General features: G+C 38.8%; 1 protein-coding gene across 3 annotated transcripts in view; it reads left to right on the top strand.

Moving 5' to 3' along the window:
• Nucleotides 1–15,798, top strand: part of RAMP1 (receptor activity modifying protein 1) — an 86,948-nt gene that overhangs the window by 31,257 nt on the left and 39,893 nt on the right. Inside the window, exon 2 of one of the 3 annotated variants that reach the window (XM_058185542.1) lies at nucleotides 14,808–14,908. The exons of the other annotated variants lie outside the window; for them this stretch is intronic. The gene's annotated coding sequence lies outside the window, so the exon portion shown is untranslated. The remainder of the gene's footprint in view (nucleotides 1–14,807; nucleotides 14,909–15,798) is intronic. 3 annotated transcript variants of the gene reach the window in all.

Here is a 15,798-nt window from a genome sequence, read left to right as displayed (position 1 = left end):
TCTACTATCCACACTTCTTTCTTTTCCACAATTGTGATATCTGGGGTATTGTGTTCCAAAACTTTATCAGTCTGTATTCGGAAATCCCACAGTAGTTTTGCATGCTCATTTTCAATCACTTTTTCAAGCTTATGATCCCACCAGTTCTTTGCTACAGGCAGATGGTAGTTGTGACACAGGTTCCAGTGGACCATCTCAGCGACTGTGTTGTGACGTTGTTTGTAGTCAGTCTGAGCTATTGTCTTACAACAGCTCAGTATGTGATCAATGGTTTCATCTGCTTTTTTTCAGCGTCTGCATTTGGGATCATCAGCAGATTTTTCTATTCTGGCTTTGATTACATTTGTTCTAATGGCTTGTTCTTGGGCCGCAAGAATCAGGCCTTCTGTTTCTTTCTTCAATATTCCGTTGGTCAGCCATAACCAGGTTTTTTCCTTATCTATTTTTCCTTGGATCTTTTCAAGGAACTGTCCATGCAGTGCTTTGTTATACCAACTGTCAGCTCGAGCTTGCATCGCTGTTTTCCTATATTGATACTTGGTTTGCCGTACTTTTAGCAGTTTCCTCTTGTTGACCTCCATCAAAGCTGGTTCAACATTGTCTTTCACATAATCTGCCAGAGCATGTTTCTCTTCTTCAACTGTCTGCTTCACTTGCAAAAGTCCTCTGCCACCTACCTTTCTGGGCAAATATAGCCTGTCAAAGTCACTACGTGGGTGCAGCACATAGTGTATAGTCATCAATTTTCTTGTTTTCCTATCCAGGCTGTCTAGCTCTGCCTGTGTCCAGTTTACAACATCTGATAACGGGTATGGCCCAGCTGTTTATAGCCTTGATGGTGTTACCGCCATTCAGTTTACTTTTTAGAAGTTTCCTGACCCTTTGTGTATATTCTTTGCTGACCACATTTTTCACTTGCCCATGCTTGATATTGTCCAACTGCAGTATGGCCAGGTATTTGTAGGCTTCGGGTTGGTTGCACTTGATGGTTTGTCCATTGGGCATTTCAATTCCATCACCTTCTACGATCTTCTAGCCCCCCATCAGGTGCCGCCTTGACGTGGCAGGGGGCTTAACTGCTCCAATGAAGCTGAGAGCTGTGCTGGCAGTAGTGTAAACTACCAGCAGGTCCAACCATGCCAGAGAGGTCTAGGCCGAGGAGCAGAACTGAGTGCACCCAACAACCCATGCAATTATTCATGGTGAAACACAATTGAACAAAGCCTATACTGGCTTGGTTGTCGCCCAGGTTAACAAGGACCGTGTCAGATGTTGGGGAACCTGGGCATCCATCGACAAGTGGGCTACAGACCATGGGTCCCATAGCTGAGCAACCAGGGCATGGGCCTGTAGAGCTACTGGAAGCAGAACAACCTCAGAAGCGGCAGAGATACACCATGTCAGAGAACCGCAATGTAATGAAATGCTACTACAGAGCAGAACCAGAAAAACAAGACTACCAAAAAAGGATGTACAAATTATGGAAACAAGAATACCCAGATTCAAGGATAACTGAATTACGATTAGCTGATCAGCAAAGATTCATCACTCTGAACAAAGTGCTCAGTGAAGTCGAACTGGAAGAAATATGGAAAAATTGTGAAACGGGAATACAGACTGAACAGCAGACTGTTGAAGTAGCAGCAGAAAATACTCCAATAACACCTGGAGCAACTGAACAGCCTGAATTCGAAGAAAATTTGAATATTTTGCAAGAACAGGATCAGATATTTTGCAAGAACAGGATCAGCAAGGCCTGAAGCCATCATTGAAACACCAGGAGTACTCAATGCCAGGCAGCAAGAACTGAAAGTTAAAATTTTGGCACATGCTGCAACAAATGCAGAAAGAAGAAGGCTTCCAACATTGAAGACTGTGCCTAGAAAACATTGGGCGCCATTGGTGACAGATGTGAACTATGCACTTGCAGCAGTCCAGATAATATAAATTGAACAAACAAATCAGCTTGCCTACAATGCAGCAGCTATAGTAACAGAAGAACTGGGGATTCAACAGCCGCAGCCCCCTAGAAAATTGACTGGGAAACCGCAGTGGAAAATCAGGTTGGAGTTGAAAATCAAGAGCCTGCAAGCAGATGCAAGCAACTTGTAGAATTGGCAGGAGAAAAAGCTGAAGAATAGTAAGATCAAGAAACATCTGATAAAAAAATATGGGCTCAGCATAATTTATTTTTTTAATTTTTTTATTATTTCAATTTCTATACCGCCCTTCTCCCGAAGGACTCAGGGCGGTTTACAGCCAACTAAGAACAACCAACACAAAAATTAAAAACAAATTTAAAAGATTAATTTAAATAGGCTGAAAATTCTAAAAACTATTTAAAAAACCCCATTAAAAACTATTTAAAAACTATTAAGAAAAATTGACGAAGCATTGGAAATTGTGAAGCAGCAGATAACAGCAACAGCAAGAAAAATCGAAAGATACGAAGCCAGAGTCATCCAGTACAAACAAAATCAATTGTTCCAATCAGACCAAAGTCGGTTCTATCAGAGTCTGAACCAGATGGGAGATATGAAAATTGAAAAACCTGAGAAAATGGCAACTACCCAGTTTTGGAAAGACCTGTGGGAGACTGAGAAAGGTTATAACAAAAATGCTGGGTGGATCAGAGACTTTGAGATGAAATTCTCCAAGAACAAAATGGACCAACTGAAAATAATTACTGAAATGATAAGCAACAGAGTGAAGAAAATCAAGAACTGGACATCGCCTGGCAAAGATCAGTTGCATGGCTTTTGGATCAAATACCTGACCAGCCTACACAGAAAAATGACCAAACAATTCAATGAGATGCTGCAGACAGGAAACATCAATGAATGGTTAACAGCCGGGAAAACTTATTTGATACAGAAGAACCCAGCAAAAGGGGCAACACCTGCAAATTACAGGCCAATAACGTGTCTGCCAACCATGTTCAAGCTGTTGACCGGCATCATAGCTGATAGGATCCAGGACTACCTAGAAGCAAATAACATCTTGCCAGTAGAGCAGAAAGGAACAAACGGGGAAGCAGAGGAACAAAAGATCAGCTCCTGATTGACAAAATGATTCTAGAAAACTGCAAAAGCCAAAAAACAAATCTGCATACAACTTGGATTGACTACAAGAAAGCATTTGATTCACTACCACACAGTTGGATCATCAAGTGCCTGGATGTTATCGGAATATGCAAGTGCATCGGTAATTTCATTGCAAATGCAATGAAGCACTGGAAAACAGAACTGTTTATTGGAAGTGAAAACTATGGACTGGTCAACATCAGAAGAGGGATTTTCCAGGGTGATTCTTTGTCACCTCTGCTGTTCATCATTGCTATGATCCCCCTGTCAACAGTTTACAGAAAACTAACCTGGGTTATCAAACTGCTAAAAATTCACAGAAAATCTCTCATCTGCTGTACATGGATGACTTGAAGCTATACGGAAAATCAGAAATTGAAATCCAGTCACTGACCAATATAGTTCGAATTTTCAGCACTGACATCAGCATTGAGTTCGGCCTGGACAAATGCGCCACAGTGGCACTGAAGAAAGGGAAGATGATGATGATGATGATGATGATGATGATGATGATGATGATGATGATGATGATGATGATTATAATAGTTTGTATAGCAATTGTGTGAAGTTATAATAGATCTCCACAAAGGTACTTAAGACTTGGTTTTTGAAGTTCTGATGGCCATCCCCCATAGTTATGTGACTGCATTTTGGGCACTCAGTAGCTGGCCTGTCTTTACAGGCGTTTGCAACATTCCACAGTTACATTACTGCATTTTATGATGTTTTTACTGAAAAGCAGCATTTACTTCCAGTTTTCAGCAAAACCGGTCCATAACAAACACTTAAACAATCATTTAATGTGGCATTTCCTTAACTACCATCTCAAAAAAAGGTAATAAATTTATCCTGAGGATGACCCATTTTATGATTCATGATTGATTGTAATGGGTATCATGGTCATAAGTCAAGGACTGTATGTGTCAGGCTCCAAGTAATGCACCGATTACAAATCAAACTCTGAGGCATTGCTTTTCCTCAAAGAACAAATTTAGCCAACACTGAAGTTCCCAGGCTTTTCACCCCAATATAAGTTTCAGTTTCTCAAGTTCCCAAAACAAACTGTCACATTGTCCAACCAAGATGGGAACTGGTTGCTTGGCAACTTCTCTCCTCTGGTCAAACAGCCATTGGAATGTGGTTGACTCATTGGCTAGGAATTATGTTTATCCTCCTTCAGCTCAAACTGTGTCAAACTGAATTCATGTCAGATACCCAATGATACAAACAATCCCACACCCCAATCAAATTCAGGCTTGACAATATGTAGGCAGTCTAGTATTTAGAGAGGCTGGATGAAACATACAGAATAGTCCAAAACAAAAGAGAAAGTAAAAACAAAAAACAAATGGAAAAAGCAAAGGTGGCATCAGCAACTAAGTTGAAATTCTGCTCCTTCAGAGCAGGATTCAATCAGCTATTATCTGCTATTGAAAACACACTGTTTCTAGGGACATAAGTGAGTAAACATTAGAGATACAGTTGATAGGCAATTCACACCAGTCAGATCCAGCTGTAGGTATCAGACATTTGGAGAATAAATCATAGAAACGATGACTGTTTAGTGATGTATAACTACAGCCAAGATTCAAACACAATGTTTAAAAAATGAACATTGAAAAATGAACAGCAGGGCTGGCCCTATCTACTTAGATGTTTGCATAGAGTATTATGGTGGGGGTCAGTGTGGCAGACATCTTCAGATGACAGCAAAAAGTTAGAGAAATCTCTTAGTTTTTCCCTACAATTTAGTGGCCATCCGGATTTTTGCAATCCAGATTTGATTGCATAACTACTCTACTTCTGAGAGAATGCTGTGAGTTACCATTGTTGCTATTCCTATCTAGAAATAGTTTAAGCAGAAGAAAAAATTATCTTGATATTTTCACTGATGAGAATTTATTTTGACTTTGTTGCTAAAACATATGAACATTAAGTTTCTTGCTTTGTACATATTTATTCTTGTCTTTGATATGTACTAAACTATATGCAGCTAGTCCTCAACTTACAACCACAACTGAGTCAAAAGTTTATGTTGCTAAGTGAGACATTTGTTAAGTGAGTTTTGTCCCATTTTACAACTTTTCTTCATACAGTTGATAAGTGAATTATTGCAGTTGTTAAGTTAGTAACCTGGTCATTAAGTGAATCTGGTTTCTCCATTGACTTTGCATGTCAAAAGGTCACAAAAACTGATCAAATGACCCTGGGACACTGATCGTCCTAAATATGAAGCCGTTGCCAAACATCTGAATTTTGATCACATGATATGAAAATGTTGTAATGGTCATAAGTGTGAAAAAAATGGTCATAAATCATTTTTTTCAGTGCTGCTGTAACTTTGAAAGGTCACTAAATGAACTGTTGTAAGTAGAGGACTACCTGTACTAAACCTGAATTTTGTGGGAATTCAGTTCTTTATTTAGATAGTGCTATTATTTTGTTAAATACCTCACTCCAAAATTTGATCCTTTTTTATTCTACTGAATATGGAATAAAGTTTCTTTTTGATTAAAAGCACCATTGGAAGAAATATCCTTCTGGGTTCAGTTCCAAGTGGGGAAAAAGACACTGGAAACATGGAGACTGCTTGGAAAGATGGCTTAATGGTGGTCAGGAATCACATGGCTTCAGTTCCTGAGTAGAAAAGGAGATCACATGCTTCAAGGTGTTGGGTGAAGAACCAAAGAAGAGACCAAAATGCTGAGTGCCTGAGTTTATACCCTCTGTGGGGCCCCACCTTAATGTTTTCTGTTCCTGTATAAGAAATGTATCCTGATTGGTTGTCAAGCACCCAGGTAGTTTAGGGGTCTTAGATAACTTTGTAGGTTGTCTCTCAAGCTTGCTTGAGTCTCACCATGTGGTGAGTTTCTGTTGCTAGATGGGTCCTGTTGTGTTGCAGATGATGTCCCATTGACGAAGGTGGAGGGGATGAGTTTCTGCCTCTGGCCCATTGACAAAGGTCGGGGGGGGGGGAGGCAGGAAGCTGCAGGCAGCTGCTTTTGTCTTTAAAACATGTTTCTTCATTTCTCATCCAGGGAAATATATTCGCTATTTTATAATATTTCCTAAAATATTTCATTCTTCTAGGGGAGGGGTGGGTGCTAACTTCCTACAGCACCTTATAAAGAAGCTATATAAAGAAGCTATATGTGAGGTTCTTATAGGATTATATACCAGTTCTGTAAAATCTTAGATTAAGACAAAATAATTGAAATCAGTAGGAATGCCCCCACATTTCCACATTTCCTTTGTCTCATCCAATTGCTTGCATAAATCTCCCTTCCAAATCTATTTAAAGTCAAGCTATCTCTAGTTCCACAAGGATTTTTTTTTAAAATTTACATTTATATCCCGCCCTTCTCCGAAGACTCAGGGCGGCTTACATTGTGTAAGGCAATAGTCTCATTCTATTTGTATATTTATATACAAAGTCAACTTATTGCCCCCCCAACAATCTGGGTCCTCATTTTACCTACCTTATAAAGGATGGAAGGCTGAGTCAACCTTGGGCCTGGTGGGACTAGAACCTACAGTAATTGCAGGCAGCTGTGTTTAATAACAGGCTTCTTACAGCCTGAGCCACACCGCGGCATTACAGATATTACAGTATTATGTCAATATATTTTGATTGTAGAAAAAAATGAGGCATTAATTTCTCAAAATTGGGTATTTTACAGGTAAAACTTACTTATCTAGCTTGATTGCTGGTGACTTCATCAATCTGTCCATGCTGCTTTCTTGGCAGCAGTATAAAAATGCCTTTTTATGGGAAAACCTCCTTTTTATTGGATGTTTTTCAACTTACCAGTTGAAAACTGGTAAATTTTCTACAGACCTGGTGTTTTCTGATTATCTTCCATCTAATTTTTTTTTCGTAGATTGGGTAAATTAAATTTAAATTAAATTGGATAAAGTCAGCTAGGGCTATGCATTTGCTACATACAAATTTAAAATAAAGTGATCTTCGGATATCAAATGTGGCTGTATAATGGCCCTGCAACCTGAATTAGTTTATCATAAAAAAGCAGATGCTGTCTCTAAAATTGTTATGTTGCCTTTCTTCATAAAACATTGCTGAAGAGAAAAGTAGAATCATCTAAGTTTTCAGAGGCTTCCCAGGCAAAGACCCTGAAGAATTTGACCACAACAAATGGTAAAACAATGCTCACTGCAATGTTAAAGGACAAAGTCACTGTAATATTAAAATACAAAATTTAATTCAATTAAGAGATTTGCTGTATGAAAACATTAGTTGCTTTTAGGAAATATCCCCTGATTAAAAGTACTTTTTTACACAAAGCCCAGCAAACAACAAAATCCCACACCTTCTATTGACATGCTGGAAGACTGGGCCGTGGTGGCTCAAGGCTATAAGAAGCCTGTTATTAAAACCAGCTGCCTGCAATTACTGCAGGTTCTAGTCCCACCAGGCCCAAGGTTGACTCAGCCTTCCATCCTTTATAAGGTAGGTAAAATGAGGACCCAGATTGTTGGGGGGGCAATAAATTGACTTTGTAAATATACAAATAGAATGAGACTATTGCCTTACACACTGTAAGCCGCCCTGAGTCTTCAGAGAAGGGCGGGATATAAATGTAAACTAAAAAAAAAAAAGAGCAAAGCCATTTCCAATACAGTATTCAAAAAGGGAACAGGCAGGAGCTAGGAAGCTGTACTGTTGCAGGAAATAACGAGACCCAGATCTCGGAATCAAAGGTAGCTGTATTTTATTTCTGCAAACAAAATAGGTTCAGATCAATATAACCAAAGCCAAATCTGAACAGTTTCCTTATGGACAAACAAGTCCTTATAAAACAAAAGTAGAAAAAAAATACAGAAATACAGCATATCAGCATTAATTCATTCGTGGCTTTGCTTAAGCTGCTGAATTTCTTGCTCCAGGATGTGGTTACAGGTTTCCTGCAAGAAAAGTCTACGTTGTCACTGGCTTATCTTGTGGCTATCGCAAGGCTTGCAGAACTTACAAAAATGAAATTTGACAGTTTCCATTTTCCTCACACATCTCAGTTATATATGAAGATTCCTTCATATAAAAGGAATCTTTTATAACCTTCATTTGTATCCTGCTTTATTCCCTCCTCTGAGACTCTATTTATAGATATTTATCAGTAATTTAGTCTCACCTATTAGCCTGTTAGTATTTACCTAGAAAAGCATAACTTATGGCATGAATAATAGTTTTTAAACTGGCCCCCACCTTTTTTTCTTTCCGACAGCAGTTTAAAACAGCGATAGATCAAAAAAGCAAAACAGTTTTTCAGGTTATTCCCAAATTTCATCTTCAGTCACTTCCTCCAGGGTCCGATTCGTACATACTCTCCACCATCAGGACTTTCATCTTATAACTGGGGATCTGGGGCAAACTTTTTTCTTATCAGTCCCTCCATCACTAATAATTCCTTCTCGATGGTTACTTCCTTTACAGATCCGATAACTAATCATCTGACTAAAGGTATTACACAAGGAACATAGGCTAGACCTGCGATTCCACATAACAACAAAAATAACATTTGCTTGACCCAAGCAGTTCCCCGTAGCCATGAGAACCATGCATCAGTACTTTGTACTCTCTGTCCAATCCTGGATGCCCCCCTCTTGTAAATCTTCTCTGACCACTCCAGATTTGTTCATGTAAAAACAACATTCTTCTACCAAGAGTAGACATAAACCACCTTTCTTGGCTATCAAAAAGTCTATGGCACGCCAGTTTTGCAAGACCACTGCTGCTAGAGAGTCTATCTGATCCTGGACTTCAACCAGGGTACCAGCAATCTGGTTCAGACTTTGTTGGAACTCTTCAGATAGTTGTCTAAATTGTATGATGGAGTGGGTTAAACCACTTACACCTGTTCCAACAGCAGTGCTTATCCCTAAGATGGCTAATAATGGTATTACAAGGGGTACCCTTTTCTGAATGTGTCCCATGATACCCCAATTAGTAGGTAAACACACATACACATTTTTCCCACATAAGAAAAATACTCCATTTTCTCTTAAACACACTACCATGTTCATGGAAAAGGCATGAATTTGATGGTTCCCCTCATTACTCCAGACCCCTAAGGTCCCTGCTATTAATATACTAGTTAATGGTTGCAGTGGGAGTTCTTGTCCAGGGTCTCTCTGCTCATTTCTGAAGTATAGAGCTTCAAGGAGATAGCGGGAGCTTTCATTCCCAGAGGGGAATAAAAGACAAAATCCTTTCATGAGTTCAGTGTAGACCCATGAACATGAGAGTGAAGAATACGAATTCTGATAAAACATTTTCTCTTAGTCTTCATTTCTTTGCCTTACAACAAGCCATTAAGAACTTTGCTCTTTCCTGTCTTTTCTCACTGCAGAAGGAGGCGGGTGTGTGTGTGTCGTGGGGGTGCTGCCTTGAGACAAAACTCTTTGTTCTTTTATTCTGCTCTGCAACAGGAAAGCAGGGGGGCTGCACAGTCGTAGCAAGACAGAACAGCCACAGGACCAACAATGGGAAGATGGCTCATTCCCAGCTTTTCTAAGGCGTTATAGAAATCACCATGTAACTTTGCCTCTACCATGTTAATTCTCCACCCAGCATCCCTTTCAAAAGCTATGGTGGCTTTGGTTTCTGCCCAAAGGTCTGGTGAGACTGGGACTGCACTATATGCAGATAGGAATGCAGATAAACACAATCAACATCTTTGGCCTAAAGAGGAGTCAAATTGGTTAATCAATGTCTGGCCCAATTCCAATGTTTTAAGTATATAATGTCCTCCTCTCAATTGTTGCAAAGGCCCTCCCACATCCACTGCCACACCCCAGATTGAACTCGAACCCACCATCCCTGGTTTAGGAGTAACGCACGTGGTCGTAGGATATACTCATAGTCATGCCCAATGCCCCTTCCTGTTTCTGAAGCTTCTTTTTAATATCGGGGCACTTTGTGATATGAAGGCCATTGCTAACATACGGGCATTTTCAGGACTCAAGGGATCAATTGGAGTGTATGTTTTATAAGCCTCAATCTCTGGAAAAAGGCTTCAGGACTCTCATCAGTCTCTTGTATTATTAAAGAGGGCTTGGACATATTCACTGGTGGTTTTGCTGCCTGTTCTAAGGCCTGGACAGCTTTACTTGAATGACTAAGGGTGCATGGTGGGTTGCATGGCCTGGTGGATTATCTTCTGCCCATAATTCCTGGACTTCGAATTCCTGCCAGGTATCGAGGACTTGAACCTCGTGGGCTACCATCACACGCCACATCTCATCTGGGGGGTGTTTCATTATTAGTGCCATGCTGTTCTCACTAAACTATAAAGTTGCTCCCATCTTGCACAGTATATCATGTCCCAACAAGGCAATAGGACATTCAGGAATATATAAGAATTGATGTTCAATGTCTCTCCCATTTATGGAGCATCTCAGGGGCTTTAAGAAAGGCTGGCAATTCGTTGGCATTTGTTTGTAAGAAGATTTTAACTCCCTATTAGAGGATATATTTGTAGTCAGGATTGGAGATGAAGAAAGGAAATGGCGTTTTGTGTATTGAAAGCAAATGGCGTTTTGTGTATTGGAAGTGAAAGTTAAGGAAATGTTTACTACAACTGCTGGCGTGGAACCTATAAGAAGAATATAACAAGGTATTTTTTAAATGGAATGAATAAGAATTGTTTATGATTTTTTTTACCTTTTTCTTTTTATTACAGTGTTTAAGAAGAAAAGTTTACTGAAGCTTCTTTTTTTTCTTTTTGGTAGATTACATAGTTTAAAAATGGCTCTTAAGCAAACAGAATTAACTACTACTAAAATTTTGGAAATTTCTTCAGCTCAGATACGGAAATTAAAAGAAGATATTAAGGAAGGTTTAAGGAATTTATTTACAGGAACTTTTGGAGGCTTATCTTTTAGAAATAGATCAAAAATTTAATGAAATGGAGAAAGAAACATTGGATTTTAAAGATATGGTGGAAGAGCAGAGGGGGGTTATGAAAAAGGTAAAGGATTCAATTACGCCATTATTGGTATCTAGCATTCAGATGGAGGAAAGACTGGAAGAACTTAACCAAACTAATTTAGATTTGCAAATGAAAATAGAGGAAGTTCAAAAGAATCAAATTAATTTGAATTTAGAAAATAAAATAGATGATATCCAGGTTAAGGTGGACAGGGCAGATGAAGAAAGGGTTATATTACAATATAGATTAATGGAATATGCTATAAGGGTGAGGGGATTAAGGGAATGTAGACAGGAAAATTTAAAAGAGATTTTTACTCTGGCTTTTGCTCAGATAGATGGAGTGGAACCAGAAGATTTTGAAGTTAATATTGAAAAAAATCTATCGTGTTAATTCTTGGTTGGCAAGGCAGAAGCGTTTACCGAGAGATGTGGTTATATATTTTGCAACTAAAAAGATTGTGTATGGAATCTAACAAGCATTTTATAAAAATAAATTTCAAATATTAGGACAAGATATAATAATGATGAAGGAAATTCCTCCTAAAATGTTAAGAAAGAGAAAAGAATTTGCTTTTTTAGTGGATGAGCTTAAGAAACATCAAATATATTTTAGATGGGAGTTTCCTTATGGACAAACAAGTCCTTATATACTTCACAAAAGTAGAAAAAAAATACAGAAATACAGCATATCAGCATTAATTCGTTCATGGCTTCCTGTGGCTTTGCTTAAGCTGCTGAATTTCTTGCTCCAGGATGTGGTTACAGGTTTCCTGCAAGAAAAGTCTACGTTGTCACTGGCTTATCTTGTGGCTATCGCAAGGCTTGCAGAACTTGCAAAAATGAAATTTGACAGTTTCCATTTTCCTCACACATTTCAGTTATAAAAGGAACCTTTTATAAGCTTCATTTATTTCCTGCTTTAGAACACCTTTTGGTATCTGTACTTGAGTTTATTGCCTTAAGTATATTTATATTTTATACTTTATTGTATTGTATGCAATATTTATTGCATATTGTATTTATTTATTTATTTATTTAATTTCTATACCGCCCTTCTCCCGAAGGACTCAGGGCGGTGTACAGGCAAAAATAAAACAAACAGTGCAATATATAATTTAAAATGCAATTTAAAAACTTATTTTAAAATTGGCCTGAAAATTAAAATATACAGTGAGCTAAAAACCCCATTTAAAATTAGGTAATAAGAGTTTTAAAAATTTGATAAAATTCAATTTAAGACAGCCCCGCGCGAATAAAAAGATGTGTCTTCAGTTCGCGACGGAATGTCTGAAGGTCAGGTATTTGGCGTAAACCCGGGAGAAGTTCTGTGAGCAATAATAAAAAAATGCTGTTACCAAGAACCACTCTGTGTTTGTCAGGAACAAGTTGTTTCAATTTAACTCATATATTTTTATGGCAGTTTAATAGAATAAGAAAATGTTCTTGATGTCTTTAGGAAAATTCTAAGGAAAATGTCCTTAGAATTTTTGATGAATGTATCTTTTCTTTTATGTACACTGAGAGCATATGCACTAAGACTAATTCCTTGTGTGTCCAATCACACTTGGCCAATAAAAAATTCTATTCTATTCTATTCTATTCTATTCTATTCTATTCTATTCTATTCTATTCTATTCTATTCTCCCTTACTTCAATAAAGTACTGCATATAACAAAATATTTCATTATATTTTGTAAACAAGTTGGATAAATGTGGGTTAGAGAGCTAGTGAGCTAATACTGTGTTGTGACCATACTGCATCTAAATGGTGATTTTTAATGGTTTTGTATATCACTGATTAATCCTTTCAACCCAGAAATGCCTTAAAAGGGTGCCTTTGAAATGAACGGGAACCTGGGAGAAATTAATAAATGGAATCCCAGAGATTCCATCTTCACCACTGCCCTTGCAAATGCCATGATTCAGGTGGTATAAATAATCATGAAATTTTAAAAAATAATCAGGAGTCTGGAAAGTGATGGTTTATTACATTTGCAAATGTCATCAAGCTAGGAGAATTGGATTCAAAATGATGTTGACAGGCTTGAACATTGTACCACTCTTAATAGGATGATGCTTAGTGAGTAATGTTTTATAGATGGCACTTACCACCAGCAAGAATGGCAAAGATATTTAAAAACATATCTGCCAAATGTTGGAAATGTAATTAGATACCAGGTTCATATTATCATATGTGGTGGAAATGTCCAAAGGCAAAAAAGTACTGGACAAAAGTACATACCGTATTTTTCGGAGCATAAGACACACCAAAGTATAAGATGCAGCTTAGTTTTTGGGGAGGAAAATCGGGGGAAAAAATCTGCCTACCAGGTATTCATCTGGCTAGTGTCCTTAGTCTGGTCAGCTTCAGCACATTAGTTTGCTGGTTTTGAGCACGCACTTGCACTTTTTATCCCCTGCCTGGGGATAAAAAAGAGTTTCTAAAGCACAGCTGAGAGGGAGCAGCAATGAGAAAAGCAGGCAAAGCACTTCACTCACTAGCATCTCATTAGGGCTGAAAAAAAACTTATAAAGCACAGATGAAAGTCGGAGGGAGCAGGCAAAGCTTGGAAGATCGCTTCACTCGCTAGCGCCTCATTACGGCTGAAAAAACTTTGAAAAAGCTACATTCAGAGTATAAGACACACCCAAATTTTCAGCCTCCTTTAGGGGGGGAAAGTGTGTCGTATACTCTGAAAAATACGGTACATGGTTAGAAAAAATGATAAAGCAATATATGGATCTAAAACCAGAAATATTCTTGTTGGATATTTTACCAGAAAAGCACAATAAAGTGAATACATATTTAATCTTACACGTGTTAACAGTAGCAAGAATTGTTTTTGCACAACAGTGTGAAAATGAAGAGATCCCTACAGATGAAAGTGTAATTAAAAAAATATTAGAATGTACAGAGATGAATAGATTAACACTTAAAATCAAGGAGAAGGAAGAAACAATATTTTTTAACATGGGATTGGTTTTACCAATGGTTAGCTAACAGAAACAAAAGTTAGAAAATTAAAAGTTTAAGAGAATGACTAATTGTATAATGAAGGTTATTAGTATGGATAGGCAAATATTACTAACATTGCACCACTCTTAATAGGATGATGTTTAGTACACCCTGTACTGTTGGTGGCTGCCTCTGCACTGTTTAGGGCAGGGGTCTGCAACCTTAAACACTCAAAGAGCCATTTGTACTTTTTCCCACAGAAAAGAAAGTACTGGAGCCACAAAACCTTGGTGGGCGTGGCCAACTCAACGTCACTCCCATCTAGTCACATGATACTCCCCCGCCATGCCTACCCGGGTTTTGTGGCTCCAGGTGTTTTCTGTGGGAAATGGATTTCTCTCTCACTCACTCCCATGTTTTTCTTTTTCCTCTCCCTCTCGCTCGCTCGCTCGCTCCCTCCCTCCCTCCCTCTTTCTTTCCTTTCTTTTTCTCCCCTTCTTTCTCTTGTTTCCCTCATTTCCCTCTAATTCTCTCCCTTCAGCTCTCTAATTTCTGTATTCCTCTCTCTCTCCCCCTTCTCTCTTTTTCCTCACTTTCTCTCCCTCCATTTCCCCCTTTTCTCTCTCTCATCTCTCTATCTCTCTTCCCCATCTCTTCCCCCCCGTCTCTTCCCCCTCTCTTTCTCTCTCTCTCTCATGTGTGTGTTTGTGTTGAACCATTTCCCAAAACAGGCGAGAGTTGGGTTTTTTGCTTTTTTTTTTTTGCTGATGTTCATTCTTCTTCCTTGGGTGCTTTTTACCATATCATTTCATGTTCCCAGATAAATGAAGCTCTTTCATCCGCCTGCTGTGGCTCCCTGCCGACTGGCTGGCCCTGTCCCTTGCCCTCTCCTCCCAGTCATTCCTTCTGTGGCCTGAGAAGGTAAGGGCGACAGGAGGGATGGAGACTCGCTCCATATTCCAGAGCGGGAGGGAAGTGCCCCTGTACTTGCCTCTCATCTTGCGGGCGCTTCTTCCAGCACTTCTTTTTTTTTATTAAAAAAGTTTTATTTTAACATTCATATCCAATAACATATTTAGTGTACAGTCATATACAATTAATCGGACTTGCCCGGTCACCACCCCCTTCCTTTAGCTCTCTTCCCTTCTCTACCTTCTTCTACTTTCCATGACCATCCTCCCCTTCTCTTATCTACATCCTCTCCTCCTTCCTCCCTACTCCTTTCTTCTCCCTCTTCTATCCCTCTTCCTTCCTTTCCTCTTCCTCCTCTTCTCTTTCCTACCTCCTTCTCTCTTCTCCTTTCTTCCTTCCCATCATTCTGAAATGGTAGCCAGGCAGCTCCGACCTTACATTAATTATACATCTTCAATCATCCCTGTACATTAACCATCAATCCATTTTCTACCCTCATCCCCCTCCCTCCCCCTCCCCCCTCCCCCCGGGACTTCCCAGAACCGAATACAGGGTATAAAACTAACAGTCAAAAATTAAAATATAACACAAATCATAATCCATAATCACTCCTTAAAACCTTAACTCCCCTTCCAGAAACAAAAAAATACATTTCTTCCAATCCATTACATATCAGACCATTCCACTCCTAGAGTTCTCAGAGACTTCTGATTGAGTTGGTGTTTGTTCTTCAATAAAGTACATAGTTTTTAATATCCAACCATCATCAATCAATACCAAAACAACGTTCCATCTTCCAATATTCACCAGGGATTCTTCTGTAATGTCTTTCTTCCTTAAGCAGTCTCTCAAGAATAGTTCATATTTCCAACTTAATTTCTTAAATTTTAGTGTCCAAT

Source organism: Ahaetulla prasina, chromosome 1 (assembly GCF_028640845.1).
Source record: "Ahaetulla prasina isolate Xishuangbanna chromosome 1, ASM2864084v1, whole genome shotgun sequence".
In the NCBI taxonomy this organism is placed as follows: Eukaryota; Metazoa; Chordata; class Lepidosauria; order Squamata; family Colubridae; genus Ahaetulla; species Ahaetulla prasina.
This window is presented reverse-complemented; position numbering and strand designations above follow the sequence as displayed.